Genomic DNA, 21,449 nt, shown 5'->3' with positions numbered 1-21,449 from the left:
CTGGTGTTCTTGCATGTAATACGAAAACAACAGTAGTCCTTGTCTTATAGAATTATTTCAAGGAATAAAAATAATTCATATGAAACTCTTAACATTGTATCTGACATATAGTAAAATATATGTAAAACGTAATATATGTAAAACGTAATCAGTTTTGCTGTATTACAGAAGACTGAGGTACTTCCTGAGATAAATGATTACATTTAGAAATCCTGGATGGCTAGGTCAGTTGAGTGTCTGCAATCAGCTCTGGTCATGACCCTGGGGAATGTTCTATATAGGTCTGTTAAGTGTATTTGTTTTAAAATATGTTTCAATTACAATATTTTCTTGTTGATATTGTCTGGATGATCTAGCCATTGCTGAATGTGGGGTATGGAATTCTATTATTGTACTGTCTATTTCTCTCTTTAGACCTATTAGTATCTGTTTAGTGTATTTCAGTGTTCTGATGTTGGGTGCATATATATTTCAATTGTTGTATTTTCTTGATCTATCAATCTTTTTATTATATAATGGCCTTCTTTGTCTTTTCTTAACATTTTTGGCTTGAAGTCTACTTTGTCTGATATAGGCAGAAACCCACTTTCTTGTTTTTCACTTGCCTGGAATGTCTTCTTCAACCCTTCACCTTAAGCCTATGCATTGTCATTAGAGCTAAAATGAGTCTCCTGTAGCAATATATAATTGGGTTTTGTTCTGGCTTATTTTTTTGCTTTAATCCATCCAGTCACTCCATGACTTTTAATTGGTGAACTCAAGTCATTTACAATTAGAGTGATAATTGACATATAAGGACTTATTACTACAATCTTATCATTTGCCTTCTGGTTATTTTGTATCTCCACAGATACTTTCCCTTTGTTTCTGTATACCTTTTTATTTTATTTTATTTTATTTTTTTGTATACCTTTTTAAATTGGTGGTTTTCCATGATGATATGGTCAGTCTCCTCTTTTATATGTTTCATGACTCTGCTCAAAATTTTTGTTTTGCAGTTACCATGAGGCATACATAAAACACCTTATAGATAAAACTGTCCATTTTATGCTGATAGTGACTTATATTTCTTTGCCTATAAAATTTCCATACTTTTTCCTCCTCTCCTTTTATATTTTTGATATCAAAATTTACCTCTTTTTGTGCTAATTCATTAAATTGTAGTAGCTATATTTACTTTTAATGCTCTTTTCCTTTAACCTTTATACTGTAATTAGGTGGTTAATTAATAAAATCGATATAACAATTCTAATATAATATAATACATAGAATATATTCTAAATATATATGATACATATTCTAATATTCTAATATAAAATTATAATATATTTTAATATAAGTAACAGGTCTTTTTAAAAAAGTGTCATTTTTCTACTAATTCAAAGAGATACATGTACCCTGGTATTTATAGCAGCATCATCTACAATAGCCAAATTATGGAAACAGCCCAAGTTTCCATTGGCTGATGAATGGATAAAGAGGTTGGGTGTATATATACATTGTAATATTACTCAGCTATAAAAATGAAATATTTCCATTTGCAACAACATGGATGGAGTTAGAGAGTATAATTCTGAAAGAAATAAGTCAGAGAAATACAAATAACATATAATTCCAATCATATTTAAGAAACAAAGGAGCAAAGAGGAAAAGAAAAGAGAGAAAGGGAGAAGGAGGCAAACCAAGAAGAAGGCAAACCAAGAAGGAGACTCTTTATAGTTAAGAGTCTCCTTGGAGAACTAACTTGAGTGGTTACCAAAGGGGAGGGGAGTGAGGAGGATGGATGAAATAGGTGATGGGGATTAAGGAGAGCAATTTTGATGAGCTCAGGTTGTGCTATGGAAATTTTGAATCACTATACTGTACACCTGAAATTAAAATTTAATGTTAACTTGTTTAATATCGTACATCTGAAATTACAATTTGGTGTTAATGTAAAATACAATTTAATGTTAACTCATTAAAATTTAGATAAAAACTTTAAAAATATATATTTTTTACCTTTACCAAAATGTGTACTTTTACATATTTATATGTCACTAATTAGCATCTTTTCAACTTGAAAATCTTTACTCTTTCTTACAAGGCAGGGATAGTGGCAATGAACTCCCTTAGCTTTGCTTGAAAAGCCCTTATTTCCCTTTTTTATCTTGAAGGATAACTTCACCAGATCAAATATTCTCGGTCAATTTTTACCTTTCAATGCTTTGGATATTGCATTCCATTCTCTCCTGACCTGTACAGTTTCTGCTAGGAAAAATCCCATGGTGGAGGATGGGGAGGTGGTTCTTTGTAGCTTAGTCTTTTTTTTTTTTTCCCCTGACTGCCTTTAAGATTTCTTTTACTGTTAGCTTTTGATATTTTCAATATGTATCTTGGAGTAGGTCTTCTTGCATTAAAATAAAAGAGTGTTCTATTAGCTTCATGAACTTATATGTCCAATTCCTTCTCCAAGTCTATCAGCTATTATTTCTTTAAACTCTGCCTTCTTCTCCCTCTGGTATACCAATTATTCTTATATTTCCCTTTCTGATAAAATCTGATAGCTCTTCATTTAAAAAAAAAAAATCTTAGTTCTCTTTCCAAATGAATTAGTCCTAAATCCCCATCCCCCAAGTTACTTATTATTTCTTCCATTTCTTCTGTACTGGTACCAGTGCTCTCTGATTCATCTCATCCATTGAAATCTTTGGCTCTAGAATTTGGTTCTTTTTTGTAATTTCAATATCTGTTTAAGAACTCCTGATAATTTCATTCCTTAATTCATCAATTGCCTTTCTGAGTTTTCTTTTTTTTTTTTTAACTTTAAACAAATTTTTATTACACAAAGGTTGTCACATAATTGGATATTTCTCTACTTTGTACACAATTATTCTTACTCTCCACAGAAAGGCTGCTTAACTTTTCATCTGGTGATGGAAAACACTAAAATCCTGATTTTAACAGAATAGTAGTAAAAATGCCTCAGTAATTTAAGTTGAAAGCAGTACATTGGTACATGGCTCTTGCACTCAGTTATCAGGAATGTACAAATGTCTTTTTATTCAAAAATACAAAATAAATTATCTGTAGGCATGGACAATGACAACAGTAAACCATTATATGTTGTCAACTGCCCCACATTGGGCTTTCTGCTTGGCAGGGAGCCTGCTTCCCCCCTTTCTGAGTTTTCTTGTAGCTCATTGAATTATTTTTCAGATGACAATATCCCATGTCTTTGAGTTTGTTGAGGAATTACCATTTCCTCTTTCTGATACCCGATTTCCTTGATATTACAGTGTTTGATGATAGGTGTTTCTGCTTTCACATTTAACTAGCCAACCTCTTCTTAGTTGCTTCGGAAGTTCTTTCAGTTCAGCAAGTGGGACACCAGAAAGCTTTCTTTTTATGTTCCAGAAGGTGGTGCTATAGCTCCAGCTATTAGTTTCATTTACTGGAGCTGGCCTCGTCTTGGCAGCTGCACTTGGGAGTGGGCACAAGAACCTGGCAACAGAGTGGGACAGGTGTAGGTTTAGCATTGGAGTTTTGTGTGTGCCCACAGATCATGTAGGGGGATCCTTGATTGGGGAACTCCCAGAGAGGTCTGTGGGTACACTTTCTGCTGAGATATCAATGCAGACCATAGCAAACATGTTCTTTCAATGTCCTTTGATATTCTTGTCTGACTCCTTCCCTTTCTTCTCTCCAACCACTCACAAATGTTCTTCCTCAGAAATGAGGATAGTAAGGAAGAAAAACAAGTTCCTCTTGCTGTAATCCATACCGTTAGTCTGTCACTCACCACTTTCACTTTGTACTTCCCCTGCCATGGCCACAAACCCAGTCCATTGCAGTGTCTTTCTTGGGGAAGGGGGGTGTTAGAAAGTTCTTCCCACTCTTCTGCCTCCAAACTTGTCTCTATCCCACTCCAGCCTCCCCTATCAGTCAGTCTGGACCTCTACACATTTTCTTTCTCCCATGGGTGTCCAGCCAACTTTGCACTGTCTGGATTTCCCTTTTCCCCCAATTGTGATAAGTAAGGGTGAGTATTCTCACCAGGTCACTTCTAGCCACAGCCCTCTCCAAAGTCCTATCCACCTACTTTTGGATGTACAGGTGGGTAGAAATCTAAATGTCCTGGTGTAATGCATGGAGGTACTTTTGTTCAATTATGGATGTTCAATTAATTGTAAATCAAAGGGGAAAAAAAGAAGGAATGACTCACATTGCTATGATGCTGATGTTAGTTCTCTACATTTTCTATCTTGACTTTCAGTGTATTTGTTGGGATCCAAAAGTGAAAAACTAAGGCTTTTTGTGTGTTTATTTTGCTTTAGACCTCCTCTGAGGAACGTTGAGTTTAATATGCTCCTCACTTTTATGAGACTTTCTTTTTCTTAAATCACTGGTACACATGAGGCTGCTCAATTTATTATGATGTTACATTTTAAAAATGAAATGGTTACCTTATTTGAATTTTTCTCATTAGTGATTAGTTTGAATATATTTCAGTACTATCTCTTAAATGTAAAATTCCTATTCATACCCATAGCCCATTTTGAAAAATTATTTTGGATCACTTTTTTCACATTTCTTGAATTTTCAAAACGTATGTACTGAACATGGTAGATGGTATGTTGTAGATGTTTCCAATTCCATTAACTAATTCTGGACAGAGTGATTTTTATAAAGCAGGTATTTATAGTATTCTCTGTTCTACTTTAGTTTGTGCAGTAATGATTTCATACTTTGATTAGGAGACATTTGTTTTTGTTTTACTTTAGTGTTGGCATAAATTAAATCCACCTGTAATGAATATAATACATGAACACCTTATGAGCATATATGGAAGCTAGCAAAATTTGTCATTTGAGGAACTAAGGGAAGCTTAAAAATAAATGTTTTCAGATCAACAAATCTATGACTAAATACCAAAATGGAGCAAAAGTCTTTCCAATAAATGACACTGGACAATTGAACATCCACATGCAAAAATTATCTAGACACAGCTGTTATACCCTTTGCCAAAATTAAAATGCATTACAGATCTATGAGTAGAATGCACAACTGTAAGACTCTTAGAAGATAACAGAGGAGACAACCTAAATCATGTTGGGTAAGGTGATGACTTTTAGATACACACCAAAGTCATGATCTATGAAAAAAAGAATTTACAAGCAGGATTGCATTAAAATTAAAAACTTAGGGGCACCCGGGTGGCTCAGTTGGCTAAATGCCTGCCTTTAGCTCAGGTCATGATCAGAGTCCTGGGGTCAAGCCCCACTTCGGGCTCTCTGCTCAGCAGGAAGCCTGCCTCTCCTTCTCCCTCTGCTGCTCTCCCTGCTTGTGCTATCTCTCTGTCAAACAAATAAAATCTTAAAAAAAAAAAAAGCAAACTAAATATATTCTTACCATCTAATCCAGCAACTACTCTCCTTAGTAATTTTTTTTTAAGATTTTATTTACTTATTTGACAGACAGAGATCACAAGCAGGCAGAGAGGCAGGCAGAGAGAGAGGGAGAAGCAGGCTCCCTACTGAGCAGAGAGCCCGATGTGGGGCTTGATGCGGGGCTCGATCCCAGGACCCTGGAATCATGACCTGAGCTGAAGGCAGAGGCTTTAACCCACTGAGCCACCCAGGCGCCCCTCTCCTTAGTAATTTTTAACAGTTGGAAACCTATGTCTACACAAAAACTTGTACATGTATATTATAGTGGCTTGATTCATATTTGCCAGGGACTATGTGACATATATCTTCCATTCAGTTCTGTTGTAAAAATAAAGTCTTTATTTTAGTTTTTTCCAGTGTTAGAGATATAGTTGACATAAAACACTTGTAGAAGTTTAAGGTATACAGCATAATTTAACGTACATATAATGTGAAATTATTACAAGTTAAGTTACCATTCATCATCTTATTAAAAAATACATAAAATAGAAAATACAAAAGTACTGAAAGTTTCTGTGTGATTAGAAATCAGGATTTACTCTTTACTTTCATCTCTCTGTGTGTGTACATATACACATATATGGCATATATACATATGCATACATATATACATATATATACATATATGCACATATACGGCAGTGTTACTTATGATCATCATCATGTTGTTCATTATATTCCTGGTATCCATTCATCTTGTACATTTGGGGCACTTACATTTAATTACCTCAGTCCCTACCCCTGGTAACCAAACATATAACATCCTTTCTGAGGACTTTTTTTTTTTTTTCTTTAGATTCCAAATATGAGTGAGATCATACAGTATTTCCCTTTCACTCTATGACGTATTTCACTTAGGATAATGTTCTGAAGGTCCATTCATGTTGTCACAAATGAAAGGACTTCCTTCTTTTTTATGACCAAATGATATTCTAATGCCTTCATATGTATATACTACAACTTCTTTATCCCCTCATCTGTCAATGAACACAGGTGGTTTCCATATCTTCACTATTGTAAATAATGCTGCTATGAACATACAGAAACTGATCTCTTTTACATAGTATTTTCAATTTTTTTTTTTTTTTTATAAATCCCCAAGAGTGAAATTGCGGGATCATATGGTAGATCCATTTTTTGACCTTCCATACTCTTTTCTCTATTAGCTATTCCAATTTACATTCCCAGCAACAGTACACAAAGATTTATTTTCTCTGTCTTTGTCAGCACTTGTCTCTTCTCTTTTTGATAACAGACATTCTAATAGGTGTGACACAATCTCTCTGAGCCACCCAGGTGCCCCCTCTCATTGTGGTTATGATTTGCATCTCCATTAATCATTAGTGATGTTGAACACCTTTTCAGGTTCCTGTTGGCCATTTGTTATATCTTCTTTGGAAAATTATTTAATTAGATCCTTTGCCCATCTTTTAATTGAATTATTATTATTTTTGCTATTGAGCTATAGGAGTTCTTTATATATTTTGGATTTTAAGCCCTTATCAGATATGTAGTTTTCTTCCATCATGTATGTAGACTTTCATTTTGTTGATTGTTTCTTCTGCTATTCAGAGCTGTTTAGTTTGATATAGTTCTACTTGTTTATTTTTTATCTTGTTGCTCGTGCTTTAGAGGTCAAACCTAAGAAATCACTGCTAAGACTCATGTCAAGGAGCTTTTCCCTATTTTTCTGCCCTAAGGAGTTTTATGGTTTCTAGGAGTTTTGTGATTTATGGTTTTCTATACTTGGGTCCTTAATCCATTTCAAGTTCATTTTTGTGAGTAGTGTAAGACAAGGGTCTAATTTTACTCTTTTACATGTGAATATCCAATTTCTAGTTTCCTAAAAATATTTCTACTAGTTTTTCTAATACTATTTATTTAAACATTCTTGACTCCCTTTTCGAATTTGAGTTGATTTGAGATATATATATATATATTCAGAATTAACATACATATATATGGGGCTCTCAGTTCTGTTCCATTGGTCTTTGTGTCTGTTTTATGCCAGTATCACACTGTTGCAATTACTACTGCTTTCTAAAATAGCTTGAAATCAAGAATGTGCTGTCTCTTGCCTTGGTCTTTCCTAGGATCCCTTTGTCTGTTCAGGGTCTTTTGTGACTCCATATAAATTTTACTAGTAGTTTCTCTACTTCTGTTATAAGTAAAAAAAAAAAAAAAAGCCATTGAAATCTTGATAGGTATTTAATCTATTGATGGCTTTGGGTAGTATGGACATATTAAACCATACTAATTCTTCCAATCCCGATAAATATTGGCTATCTTTCCATTTAATTTGTGTCTTTGACTCTTTTCATCAGTGTATTATAGTTTTTAGTGTGGAGATTTTCACCTTCTGGTTAAATCTATTCCTAAGTATTTTACTGTTTTTGATGCTATTGTAAATGGGATTGTTTTCTTTGACTTTCAAATTAATCTGTTGTTAGTAACAACAGTAGCAATAGTATGAAATGCTACTGATCTTTTTTTTTTTTTTTTTCAGCAAAAATCTATTTAATGGAGGTAGGCAGCAGATGTTCGACTATGATTAATTAGTCCAGGGGCCTCTCAACATTGGGTTGAGAAGAAGCCATCATCATTCTTTTGGGAGTAGCCTCCATTGGTGGCTACAGTGTGAGGGGACACTATGGATCCCTGAATGCTATGAATAGACTCCTTCTTAGGGTTGATCCAGTATCTGATGTTAGACTGGGAAGTGATGGAAGGTGGTGGAGGAGGGGGTAAAAGTTCTCCAGGGAATTGGGTCTTGATGATTCCATGGGTATCCTGGGTAGTCTCCTAGTGTAAGAATATCTCACTTTTGTTCTTGAATATCCCTGTGTGGTGGTTGTACAAGGCTGCTAAGTGGAAAATCAGGTCATCTTTTGGTATCTTAGGATCAAAAAAATAAACATCCCGCCTCATGGAGGTGATTGTGGGAGTTGAGCTGAGCCAACTACAGGGTTCCTGTTGCTGAGCAAGGTGAGCTGGGTTCTCACATGGCAGTTTCTTGGAAGCCTGGAGTTTTCCCAGGTAAGTCTGATTGTTATCCAACATAAGGTGCTGGAAAGAGACTCGGGTGAAAGGCATGGTCAAATGTGGATTGAGACACTGGTGTGAGAGATGGAAAGCCAGCGCAGCCACACACAATCGAAATGCCACTGATTTTTGCATGTTAATTTTGTATCCGGCAACATAACAAATTTGTTAATTAGATCTAACAGTTTTTTGATGGAGTCTTCAGGATTTTCTAGATATAAATTATATTATCTGCAAATAGAATACAATATTAAATAGAGATGACTTGGCTTTATTATAGTGACAATAACAAAGGGGAATGTTACATGAGGTAAAGTCTAGGAACCACTTGGTACAAGCTTCCAGGTGTCCCCATGGATTTGCATGGAGATATTCTTATTACTCTCAACAGTGATATGAGAACACACATGAGCATTCTCAGCCAGAAAGCTTGGTTGTGCTTTGGTGTCCAGGCTTTTGATTGTGAGTCAGTCATGTGAGCTTGCAGTGCCCATATGACTGACCTTAGCTACTCAGATTCTAGTCTAACTTCACAGAAAGAAAACATTTATTCATCATAAGCCGCATTTTAGGATAAACTTGCCAAATGATTACAATATGGTCTCAGACATAACAAAAAATTCCTATTAGGCAAAATGTTCCAAGGGCTCAAAGTTTATGCTTTAGAAAATGATGACCAAGCCATCCTTGGAATGAGGAGGGTTTGAGTAAACAAACCTGAGTTAAATCTTTTCTACCAAAAACCCTGGCAAGTTCTATTTCCATATGCCACTATTTCTCATTTTTTAAAATGGGAGCATTAACTATATTATATATATAAAATTATGTTTCAGTCATGAGTTGGTCCCTGTAATACAGTTTGCACATTACCCTGACACAGTGAAAATACCAATAGCTGTTAAATGGTAGGATATTAGTATAGCTATTATTATTGCCACTGACTTTTCTGAAATGTGCAGTGGAATCACATAAACTCTTAATGGATTTGTTCCTCCATTGTTCCTCCTTTGTTCAAAATTTGTGGGAAATACAGTAGTAATTAACTGAGTATTTGTGAGAAAATTGTGTTGGTATTTCTGAACAATTCTGGTATACACATTGTTGTGAAAGTCCTTAACTCATGAGTGAAATTAAATCCAAAATATTTAGATATACACTTAGTGCATACATTTAGGCATTAAGCTATGTATGGTATTTAACAAAAGTGATCCTAAAATATGTTTGATTCTAAAAATAAGTCAATTTTGTATAGTAAATTTCAAATTGTAGCAATGGGGCATCTTTAACATGAAGTGTCATGTTTTAAAAAAATAGTAAATCACACATAACAAGCCTGATTTTATGAAAAAAAAAAAAAGACTATTTGCAGCATTTTTTTTTTTTTGTGGTAGTTAGCTTATCAATACACTCAAGTCTAGAAACATTTGTCAACACAGACACATGTAAATGAATTTGAGGTCATCTCATTTGAGAACTCAAATATTTCCCAGAACATATTGATTCATTTTTTTAAAGATTTTATTTATTTTCCAGAGAACAAGAGAGCACATGTGCTCAAGAAGGAGGAAGGAAAGGGAGAAGCAGTCTCCCTGATGAGCGGGGAGCTCTATGTGGGACTCAATCCCAGAGCCGTGAGATCATGACCTGAACACAAGGCAGATACTTAACTGACTGAGCCAACCAGACATCCCAAGATTAACTTTTTCAGATTCACTTTATTGCAACCAAATCTACTGATGAGAGTTCACAAGGTGCCCTCTTTTCTTTTTCTCTAATATGAAAAATAATCTGTGATAAGAATTGTGTTTCTTAGAGCCTACCTGGTTTTTAAGGCAATTGAGCTGTGATTTCTCAATTGGTGAGCTGACATTTCACATTAATTCAAGCACATTGTCTGAATCTGATTTTAGGATGTTGGCAAGTTATAGCAAACATATTTTAATTCATTTGCTACTTTAAGCTGAATCTAACATGCTATCAGAATTTCTGTGTTGAGAACAATTTTAAAACTGCTCACAATCAGATTTTTCAAAAACTTTATTATAAACATTTAAGAATATGTTTAATTCAGATACAGATTCCAGCACCATATGATGCCCTAAAAATCTTAGTCTTTATTTAAAAAAAAAGTTTTCCTAATGTTCTTTAAGTCAAGCTTATAATATTATCTATATTTCAGCCTATCAAAAAGTATCAAACCAAAATGCCATATACTTGGCTATCTTTCTGAGATACAGGTAACACATAATTGCATTAAAAAATGAAGGAATTTTACAACTGATACAAATTAATTCATATTCACACTGAGCAGCAGTACATTCTCCAGTGTTCCTTTCACATTGAGTTCTATTTCAGCATCATTATAACTGACAGATAGTGTTAAACAAGGCAGTACTCGCTTTCAGAAACACATTATACATTACTAATCCATTATTTACAACCTCAGAGAAGGCAAAATGACTCTTCTAAAGGCATACAGAGTTTATCAAAGCTTTAACAGCTGAGGTTAAAAGAAGTCAAGCAGAACATAAGTTTAATGCTATTATAAACTTCAATTATAACTTGCCTTTCTAAATTAGAAGAATCTTGACTTCTTTGAGATCATGTTTTTAAAATTAAGCTAAGTGTTACTCTTTAAAATTTAATCAATCAATTTATGGAACAATGGCCAGTAGTAAAGAAAATTAAGAATCTGTATATCTAGCTCTGAAGTATTCTCACTCTGAAGACTTTTTTGACTTTTTAGCCAAAACAATAGGCTAAGAAGATAAAATTTCATATGTCATATATAATATATATATAGGCTATTATTCGAATATTCATCCTCATTAAATTTTTTTTCCAAAGTAATTAAAGAAGGCTAACAATTTCCTTTTTCTTTTTCTTTGCTGAAATAGTGTCTGCTCTCAAAAGGCAGCGGGGCATTCCAATAACTCAGGTCTTTATGAGAAACAAAGGTGAGTATAGTTGATACACAATGTTACATTAGTTTCAGGTGTACAATTAGTGACTTGACAAGTTCTGACATTAAGCTATGTTCACCACAAGTGTAACTACCCAACTGTCCTGTTACATCACTATTACAGTATCCTTGATTATATTCCTTATGCTGTGCCTTTCCCATGATTTATTCATTCCATAACTGGAAGTGTATTATCTCCTACTCCCCTTCACACATTTGATCAGCCCCCACTCCCCTCCTGTCTGGAAACCATCAGTTCTCTGTATTTTTAGATCCGATTCTGTTTTTGTGTTTTGTTTCTTTTTCTTTTTTTTTTTTTTTTTAAGATTCCACTTATGAATAGACTTATATGGCATCTGTTGTTCTGATTTATTTTACCTAGCATAATACCCTTTAGGTCTATCTATGTTGTCTTAAATGGTACAATCATCCTTTTTTTTTTTTACTGTGTAATATTCCATCGTATGTATGTGTGCATATATGTATGTATGTATGTGTATTTGAATCTATATGTATATATATAATATTTGTCATATTCAACTTATGTTGTTTCTGTATCTAGGTTATTATAAGTAATGCTACAATAGACAAAGGAATATATATATCTTTTCAAATTAGTGTTTTGTTTTCTTCCATTAAATACTCAATAGTGGAACTACTGTAGCATATGGTATTTTTGTTTTTAATATTTTGCATAATCTCTATGCTGTTTCCCACAGTGGTACCATAGTACATTCCCACCAACAGTGCACAGAATTCCTTTTCTTCCACATCTGCACCAAAACTTGTTATCTCTTATCAATTTGATTTTAGACATTCTAACTGGTGTAAGGTCATATATCATTGTGGTTTTGATTTGCATTTTTCTGATGATGAGAGATGTTGAGGATTTTCTCATGTGTGCTGGCCATCTATATGTCTTCTTTGGAGTAATGTTCATTCAGGTCCTCTGCCCAATTTTTAATTGGATTGTTTGGGGATATTTTTTGGTGTTGAGTTATAGAAGTTATTTATACATTTTGGATATGGACCTCTTATTGGATGTATCATTGGAAATAATCTCCCATTCCACAGGTTGCCATTTTGTTTTGCTGTGCAAAAGCTTTTTATTTTGACGTAATCCCAATAGTTTATTTTTGCCTTTGTTCCCTTGTTTCAGGAGACATCCCTAGAAAAATGTTACTACAGATGATATCAGAGAAGTTACTGCCTGTGCTGACTCCTAGGATTTTTACAGTTTCAGGTCTCACACTTAGGTCTTTCATCCACTTTGAGTTTATTTTTGTGTATGGTGTTAAGCGGTCCAGTTTCATTCTTTTACATGTAGCTGGTCCTATTTTTCCAGCACCATTTATTGAATGGCTGTCTTTTCCCTATTGTATATTCTTGCTGCAATTGTCATAGATTAATTAATCATATTCTCTTGAGTTTAAAATTTGGATTCTCTATTCTGTTTCTTGAAGAGGACACAAAAAATAGAAAGATATTTCTTGTTTATAGATTGGAAGAATCAATATTGTTAAAATGTCTTTATTGCCCAAAGCAATACTTATATTCAATGCAATCCTTATCAAAATACCAACAGCATTTTTCACAAAACTGGGACAAATAATTCAGAAATTTATATGGAACTATGGAAGATCAGAATAGCCAAAGTAACCTTGAGGAAGGAGAACAAAGCTAGAGGTACCATAATACAAAATTTTAGGATACACTACAAATCTGTAGTAATAAAAGCTGTATAATACTGGCACATAAACAGACACATAGATCAGTGGAACAGAATAAATATACCAGAAATAAACAGAAAAAAAATTAAAGAACAAAACAGGCCTGAATAATCTAAATAGTGTCCAGGAATAGGACATATTAAAGTATACACCATCAGATAAGTGACTTTATCAATGTTACTCATAAGTCTATGGTTAAGATATCATATATAAGTAAGATCATATAGTATTTGTCTTTCATTTTCTGGCTTATTTCACTTAGTATAATGCCCTTAAGGTTCATCTATGTTGTCACAAATGGTAGGACTTCCTTCTTTTAATATGGCAAAATGAGGGCGCCTGGGTGGCTCAGTGGGTTAAGCCGCTGCCTTCGGCTCAGGTCATGATCTCAGGGTCTTGGGATCGAGTCCCGCATCGGGCTCTCTGCTCAGCGGGGAGCCTGCTTCCTCCTCTCTCTCTGCCTGCCTCTCTGCCTACATGTAATCTCTCTCTGTCAAATAAATAAATAAAATCTTTAAAAAAAAATATGGCAAAATGATAGATGTTCCTTAGGAAGATCTGCATCAAATCCTGTGAATAAATCAAGATTCTCAAATAATAGCTTTCTTAAATCACCTGAATTTTATTACTTATAGGTATACTAAACACTACATTTAGTGGGTTTCTGGAAAGTTTGATTATGTTTCAGCTTTCAGCTTTCATCACCATACAAACTTATGCAAGATAGATCTTGGCTTAAGTTCCAAAACCACCAAGCTTTCTACCCTTTTGCAGATGTTAATGTAATTAAGATTTATAACTACTGTAACAGTATAAGAATTTGATATTTCAAGAGCTCATACTGATACTGTTATTTCCAAATGGAGGAGTTAAAAAGATGAGCCAGGAATAAAGAACAAGGTTTTAGAAGTAATAAGGATAGAGGATTAAATCACAGTCTTGAAATATGTGAATACCTTCCCCCTTTCTTTCTAATTAACCTATTTCTTCATTTGAAAATAAAAACAGAAGGCAACCTTAAGGCTGTTCAGGTATGAGTTCTAAGATTTCAGTTAAAAAAAAAAGAAAAGAAAAGAAACTACCCCCCCCAAAAAAACCCCACAAGTGTTCTAAACCACTTTCAATTTGAAGAGCCAAAAAAAAAAAAAAAATCAACTTTTTCAGAGAGTTATATTACACATTCCATTACATTTTAAAACAAAGTCAGTAAAAGGAACATTTAATTTTAAACAGGTTAACAGGTTTTTAAGATAATAAGAGAAGCCTTGATAATATTTATTACTAGATAAGGTAGTTTAAGTGTACACTGTGAAGTTATCTAAAGTCAATTGCAATTCATTAAAAATTATTTTCATATGTATGGATAATGCTATATAATGCTATGACTGGTTAAATGTGTTACTATGAATTTGTATAAAGGAAGTAAGATTCATTACATTCACAATACTATTGATTCTTTATATCTTGGAGAGTCTAGCCAAATTTTGGGAATATAGTAGAATACAAAAGTAAAGAGAACTGGTATACTGGTGGCATTATTGTATTAATCAAATATTAAACTAAAGGTGTCTTTTCAACTATAACAGATTATTCAAGCTTTTTCTATATAATCTTCAAAAGTCAATATGCTGAAGGGTTGCTGTGGTTTTATTTGTCACTGTATGTTGGTGAATTGGCCACATCCTGACAGGAAGGGTATTAAACAGGGACACAGATTATCTGACTTACTTAGTGGTGGATATTTTTCAATTTTCTCACATTTGAAAAAGGAGCAATGTATGCAGGATCAGTATTTTTTTTCTTTTTTCTTTTTCTTGAGTCTATATACCTTTATTTTTTTTCTGAGTCTGTATACTTTTATTTTATTGTTTTATTTCATTATGTTGTGTCAGTCACCATACAGTACAACATTAGTTTTTATAAGACATGTAATGACATTACCTCATCCCATGGGTGGTTCTTCATTGACGTTTCATAAAGATAACAGGATGTGTGCCCAAGGTCCCTCCAAGGATGGGCAAAATCAAAGCTATATTACATGGGGTGTGTGTGTGTGTGTGTGTGTGTGTGTGTAATAAGTCAGAGAAGGACAAATACTATATGATTTCACTCATATGTGGAATTTAAAAAACAAAACAGATGAACATAGCAAAGGGGGAAAAAAAAGAGAAGAAAACCATAAGAGACTCTTAACTAGAGAACAAACTCGGGGTTGATGGAGGGGAGATGAATAGGAGATGGGTTAAATGGGTGATGAGTATTAAGGAGGACACTTGTTGTGATGAGTACTGATGTTATATGTAAGGGAGGAATCACTAAATTCTACACCTGAAACCAATATTACACTATGTGTTAACTACAAATAAAAGTTTGAAAAGGTATAGATTTTAATTACATAACTTTAAATTTTGTTTTACCTAATATAGTAACACTACAGTGTGTGCATTTTTAAATTTTTACGAGGGTACAAGATGGCTTTTCAAAAAATATTATCAAAAATATATGCATAGTTAGCAAGGTGAGCATTGCAGACTTTTAGTATGTCATAGCTGAAGCACCAAAATAATTTTCATAAGGATATTATGATAATTTTCAAATTCTCCCTTGATTTAAGAAACTATCAGCAAAACTGCAAAAAAGAATGTCAGTTACAAGTCAAAGATGATTATTTGGTGTCATTAGTATGCTTAAATTGAAACACTGTGAATTCTGAGGATTTTCATTTTCAGAACATTTTTGTTTTGGAGGAGGAATCTTCTATCATCAGCAGACTATTGTTCTATGTTTTCTAAGTAGAAGAGTAATTGAAAAGCAAGACTTAGTCCCCAGTGATGAATACAAAACCACAAAATGTGCACTGGTTTCAGTAACAGGTTAATCACTGAGGATGCATTTAGGAGACATTTCAGTAGAATACATCTTAGACTTAAACTTCTGTTTTTGTTAACTTTTGTCTTTTGGAAATTAAAAGCACTACTTTGATTTCAGGTAGGGCAAACTGGAAATGTTAATTGTTTTTCTTTACAGCAAAGGAAATTAATTATTTTTTCTTTGTAGCAAAGGAAATTAGTTTAAAATATTACTTTTAGGGAATGTGTTAATGAAATATACCCTTTAATATAAATTCAATAATTTCCTCTTAGGCTAGAGAGTATATATTTAATTAAAATTCTGAGAATTATTTTTTTCTTCAAATATACATACAACATACATACATACTTGCATGTGTTATGTGTGTGTGTGTGTGTATATATATACAAACTTATATAACCTTAGCTTTTATAACCTTAACTTTCTTACTTTCACTGAGGAATAATTAACCTATACTAAGCACTACATATTTAGAGTAGGAAGTTTAGTATTGACATATGAATATATCTGTGAAGTCGCCACCAAAATAAAAATAATGAATATATCTATCATTCTTCAAAACTTCCAACCACTGATTGCTTTTTGTTATTATAAATTTATTTGCATTTTATAGACACATATAAATGGAATCATATAGCGTGTATTTCATTTTGTCTGACTTCTTTCACTCATCATTAATATTTTCAATTCCACCCATGTTGTGTGTCAATAATTTGTCTCTTTTATTACTAAGTAGTATTCCATTGTATGGACATGCCATAATTGCTTTTCTCTTCACCTGTTGATGGGCATTTTTTTTGTTGCCAGGTTTTGATCATTACAAATTAAGTTGTCAAGAACATTTAAAAAGTTCTAAAAATATGTAGACGTAAATGGGTTAGTATATGTCTCAGTGCCTGAGTGTATATACTATATATGCACACACTCACATATATAGATAGGTATAGATGCATAGGTATCAATGCATAGGTATAGATGCATAGGTATCAATGCATAGGTATAGAATAAGTACAATCAAGTAAAATCAGTCATTTGACACAATTAACATTCTCACCTGACCAAAACAATCGAAGGTGGTCAGACTTAAATCAGTTTAGCACTTGCTATGAATAATTTAGAATCATAAAACAGTTTCAAAGTATCTCTATGTCGTGTGACTTACAGAGAAAACTATTCCTAGTTTCCTCACTGATGGCCAAACTGCAATCCAATCATCTCACTGAATAAATATCATATTTCATGTTGTTTAACATCTGTTGTCTTTTTTTCCCCCCGAAAGTGGGAGAGAGGGCTTGGGGAAGGGGCAGAAGGAAGGTGGAGAGAGAAAATTGCAAGGAGGCTCCACACTCAGAGTGGAGCCTGGAGCAGGGTTTAGTCTAAGAACCCCGAGATCATGACCCATGCTGAAATCAAGAGATGCTTAACCAACTGAGCCACCCAGGCTCCCCCTGTTGTTTTTTCAATGCCAGTTTCTTCCCATAGATAATTTAGAAAAAAGAATTCTTTGGCGGGTTAAGGACATTGAAGGAAACAGGCTGAAGATAAAGATAAAGATTTAGAACACTGGGTGTAAAAAAGTAAAACAACTTCGTTTCAAATTTTTAAAAATATTAAAGACTTATACACATCCATGCAATTAGACAGTACTGAAAGTACCTCATACTTTATTGTACTCACAAAATTATTCCAACCACCTATATAACCATAAATGAAAGATTGATACTGCTACTTCTTAAAGGTATGTAAAGTTTCTTATGTCTAAATATATACTCAATTTCATCAGTGCCCTAATGTCCCAAGACATTCTGTAGATAGTGGAAACTGAACTATGTCTAAGAAGATAAACAAACAAACAAACAAACAAACTTCAGTACATTCTCAAGACTGATACCGTTACAGAAAAGAGTTTCATATTATCTCCTTCTCAACCATTCTATCTCTCAGCTGTTGAAAAATTTTATATACAAGGTGATAGTCAAAAATTTATTTAAATTAAAAAAGTTATTTAAAATTATTTAAATTAAAAGTTAATAATAATTAAATAATAATATAATAATAAATAATAATTAAAAATAATTAATAAATAATTAAAAAGTTATTTAAATTAAAAAAGAAACATAGAAAGGCAACAATATAGAAAATATTTACTGAGCACTAATGATAGATATGCTATTAATACAAACTATTGGAAATTTATTTTAATCCTTCCATTTCTACAGTGTTTTGCTTTCCAAAGTCTGCTTAGAAGTACCATATTATTGGAATTACCACTCTATAGCCAGATAATATGAAAAGGATTGTCTCTAATAAATGAAAACTGAAGAAATGTAACGCTTAGAATTATAAGAGAAAAAATTACAATTATGAAAAATAAGATTTGTTTATTTTAATTATTATTCCTCTCTCCTTGATGAGAGACAAAGATAGTTCATTTCCTGTCTCACAGAAAGTATTCTTTTTAAAGGATATAAGATTCATGGGTTCTAAAAATATATGTGTTACCTGCAAAGTGTTGATGTTTTGAATAGAATTGTGCAATGACCAGAAAGATTGGGTCCATTAGGATTAAAAAAAAAAAGGACTATATCATTAATATTATTGACAGTACATAGATTTGAGCTACAGTCATTCTACGCAATGTCACTGACATGTTGGAATGCCAGACAAAACTGACACAGATAAATGACCCTGGAGCTTAAAAGGGTCTCATAAGGTGACATTTGATCACTATTTTCTGCAGTCATGGGCATAAAACAGTAGAGGACCACTGGGTCTTAATCCATGTTATAAAGATTCTCCTCAATAAAGCAGGTATTGCTGCTTAGGTGCACACTTGAGCTGCACTTTGCAAAACACCAACTTAAGGACCTAATATGAGACCATATATAGTTGCTGCAGCTTGTTTCTGATGTATAAATACTTTCTGATAATCACAGTAACCAAAAAAATTAGCAGCACCACAGCCTAAATACTGATTCCAACAGAGTCCCTTAATGCAGAACATTCAAAGATTGTGTTCCAGAGGCACTTGAGTTTGTTTTGCCGAAGGCCAGTTGAAGTCTCCGTCCCCTTGCCATTCCCATTTGTTGAACAAGAGTGCAATGTTGAACTGATAGGTTGTTTCTTGTTTCTTGCAGTATCTTCAGCCAGGGTTTCTGCTGACTCTGTTGGAGAAGGGGATGTAGCTACTGGTTTGTGATTTTCTGTGGGTGCTGGCATTAGAGGAGCACAGGTGAATGGATACTTTAGACGACACCTGAACACTAATGTTCCCCTCTGGTCTAATTTCCAATAATAGTATGTATTTCATATGATAAACCACCCTTTTTGCTCAATATGGCAACAATACATGCCACTGTCTGCCTTGACTTTATTCTCTATGTGTCTCAGACACATTCTCTGCCTTACAATGTCTGTGCTTCTGAAGAAATGACATGGGATCATGGGATCAGCAGGTTAGGAGGGAGTTTTCTCAGTTTTTCATTTACCATCCATCTTTATGATCTGTGTAAAAATAAATTTATAAAAAATCACTACATATGATTCTTTGTTTTACGATTAAAATGATAGTCAGTGGTGACTGTCAAGTGCACACAAGTCCTGGTTCCATCATGGATCAGTTATGTGGTGTTATGTTATTTCCCTTCTGAAACTCCATACATTAACAGTAGATAATAACAACATTTTCTTGATAGAGTTGTGAGAATAAAGTGTTACTGTATATAGAATAGTGTGGAAAAAATGGAGCATAAAGTGTGAATTATAATTGTAAATTATAATTATAAATTGTAATTTATGTTTATAATATTACATTTAAAATAAAAATATTACCATTATTAGTGATTGTGTCATTGTCTGCTAGACTTGCAAGTTTATCCTACATCATTTATGTAGCATACCATGCTGTTTCTGACATGACAAAATGTGTTTATTATTTCTATCATTGTCTTATTGTTATAGATTCTTGCAGAGCTGCTAGTTCCACTTAATTTTCATCAAGTTTCATTTATTTACATCTAGGAGCATTTTGAAAATCATTAAAGTCTTATACAAAGGCTTAAATGGATCATTAAATAATATTGTTATTGCTGCATTTTCATAGGCAAAATAACGTAGTGATTTGTTCTATAAAATTTTACCAAACTTTAATAAAGAATTCCTTAGACAAACATAAATATTTTATTGGGAAATCATGACTTAGACATTTAGATTTAAGGCTATTTTATTTCATATTTTCTGATTCAGAGACAAATAGAAACAACTACGTGTCAAATTGCCATCACTACTTTTGAATATATGATTTAAAAGTGGCATGTGAAGTACTCTATTTGAAAAAGCTAAATTTATACAGAGTATTATAATTTCTCAGCATCTTTATCCTGTTCTATAAAGGAATTTGTTGTTTTCATAGATCTCTTATTTATAATTTCTTTTGACATATGTTAATCATAAATTTTTTAATGTTTTCATTTTCCTATGTAAAAATGCTTTCAGCTACTGAAAATACAGGAAAATAAATGACACATTTCCAAAACTCTAAGAAAAAAAGTTTATAATTTTTTATTTTCGTACATTTGGAAGTCACATTTAATTCTTACATAAAATCAAACTTCCTAAATTTTGCTAAAATATTATTTTAAAATTAATTTAAAAATAGCAAGAAAAGACTAAAGCAAACTGCTGTTGGAGAAGCTGTCTACCCATCAACAGAACTAACAATTCCATCTAATGTTCTCAAATATTGCAGTATAGAAGTGATTGCATTTGAAATTATTGGTATATTATTGGTATATTTGAATGCAACTACCAAACCATGAAAAATGAGGCTCCCATTTGCTATAAAAATAAATTAGGTGGCGATGTTTTGAAAACAAAACCGTTTGAGCACCACAGTTCCTAAGTATGAATGGTACTATTAACAGATGTCTTTGCTTATGCTGTGAGCTGCCTTATGATGTGGTATTAAGCATTGTTTTATATCTAGAGTGAGCATAAGCAGCTTGTTCTAGAATACAATAAAAATTAAGTCAGATTAGAGATCATATGTAAAAGTATACTATAATCTTAACTAATTTATTCTTAAAATCATGTTTTCTCTTACACTTGTAGAGCTATTGATAGTTTTGTTTAACATCACCATTTTCCTTTACTATTTCAGTAACTACAAAAATATAACAGTATAGAAAGTAGGACAATTCTATTGGGAAATGTTTTGCTTCTATATTAAACATAATATAAAGTAAATATTAAACATGCTATATGTTGCTTATTGACACTAAAAATAGTTTTTATTTAAATTCCAGTTAATATACAGTATAATATTAGTTTCAAGTATACAATATAGTGATTCAACATTTCCATCCATCACCTGGTGCTCATCACAACAAGTACTCTCTTATATCTCCATTACTTATT

The 21,449-nt window shown here is 33.0% G+C and overlaps 1 pseudogene; it reads right to left on the bottom strand.

Annotated features, from left to right (window-relative positions):
• Nucleotides 1-8,000: 8,000 nt before the first annotated feature.
• LOC116584632 lies at nt 8,001-8,522 on the bottom strand (annotated as a pseudogene).
• Nucleotides 8,523-21,449: the final 12,927 nt, after the last annotated feature.

The sequence above is a fragment of the Mustela erminea genome, chromosome 2 (genome assembly GCF_009829155.1).
Source record: "Mustela erminea isolate mMusErm1 chromosome 2, mMusErm1.Pri, whole genome shotgun sequence".
In the NCBI taxonomy this organism is placed as follows: Eukaryota; Metazoa; Chordata; class Mammalia; order Carnivora; family Mustelidae; genus Mustela; species Mustela erminea.
This window is presented reverse-complemented; position numbering and strand designations above follow the sequence as displayed.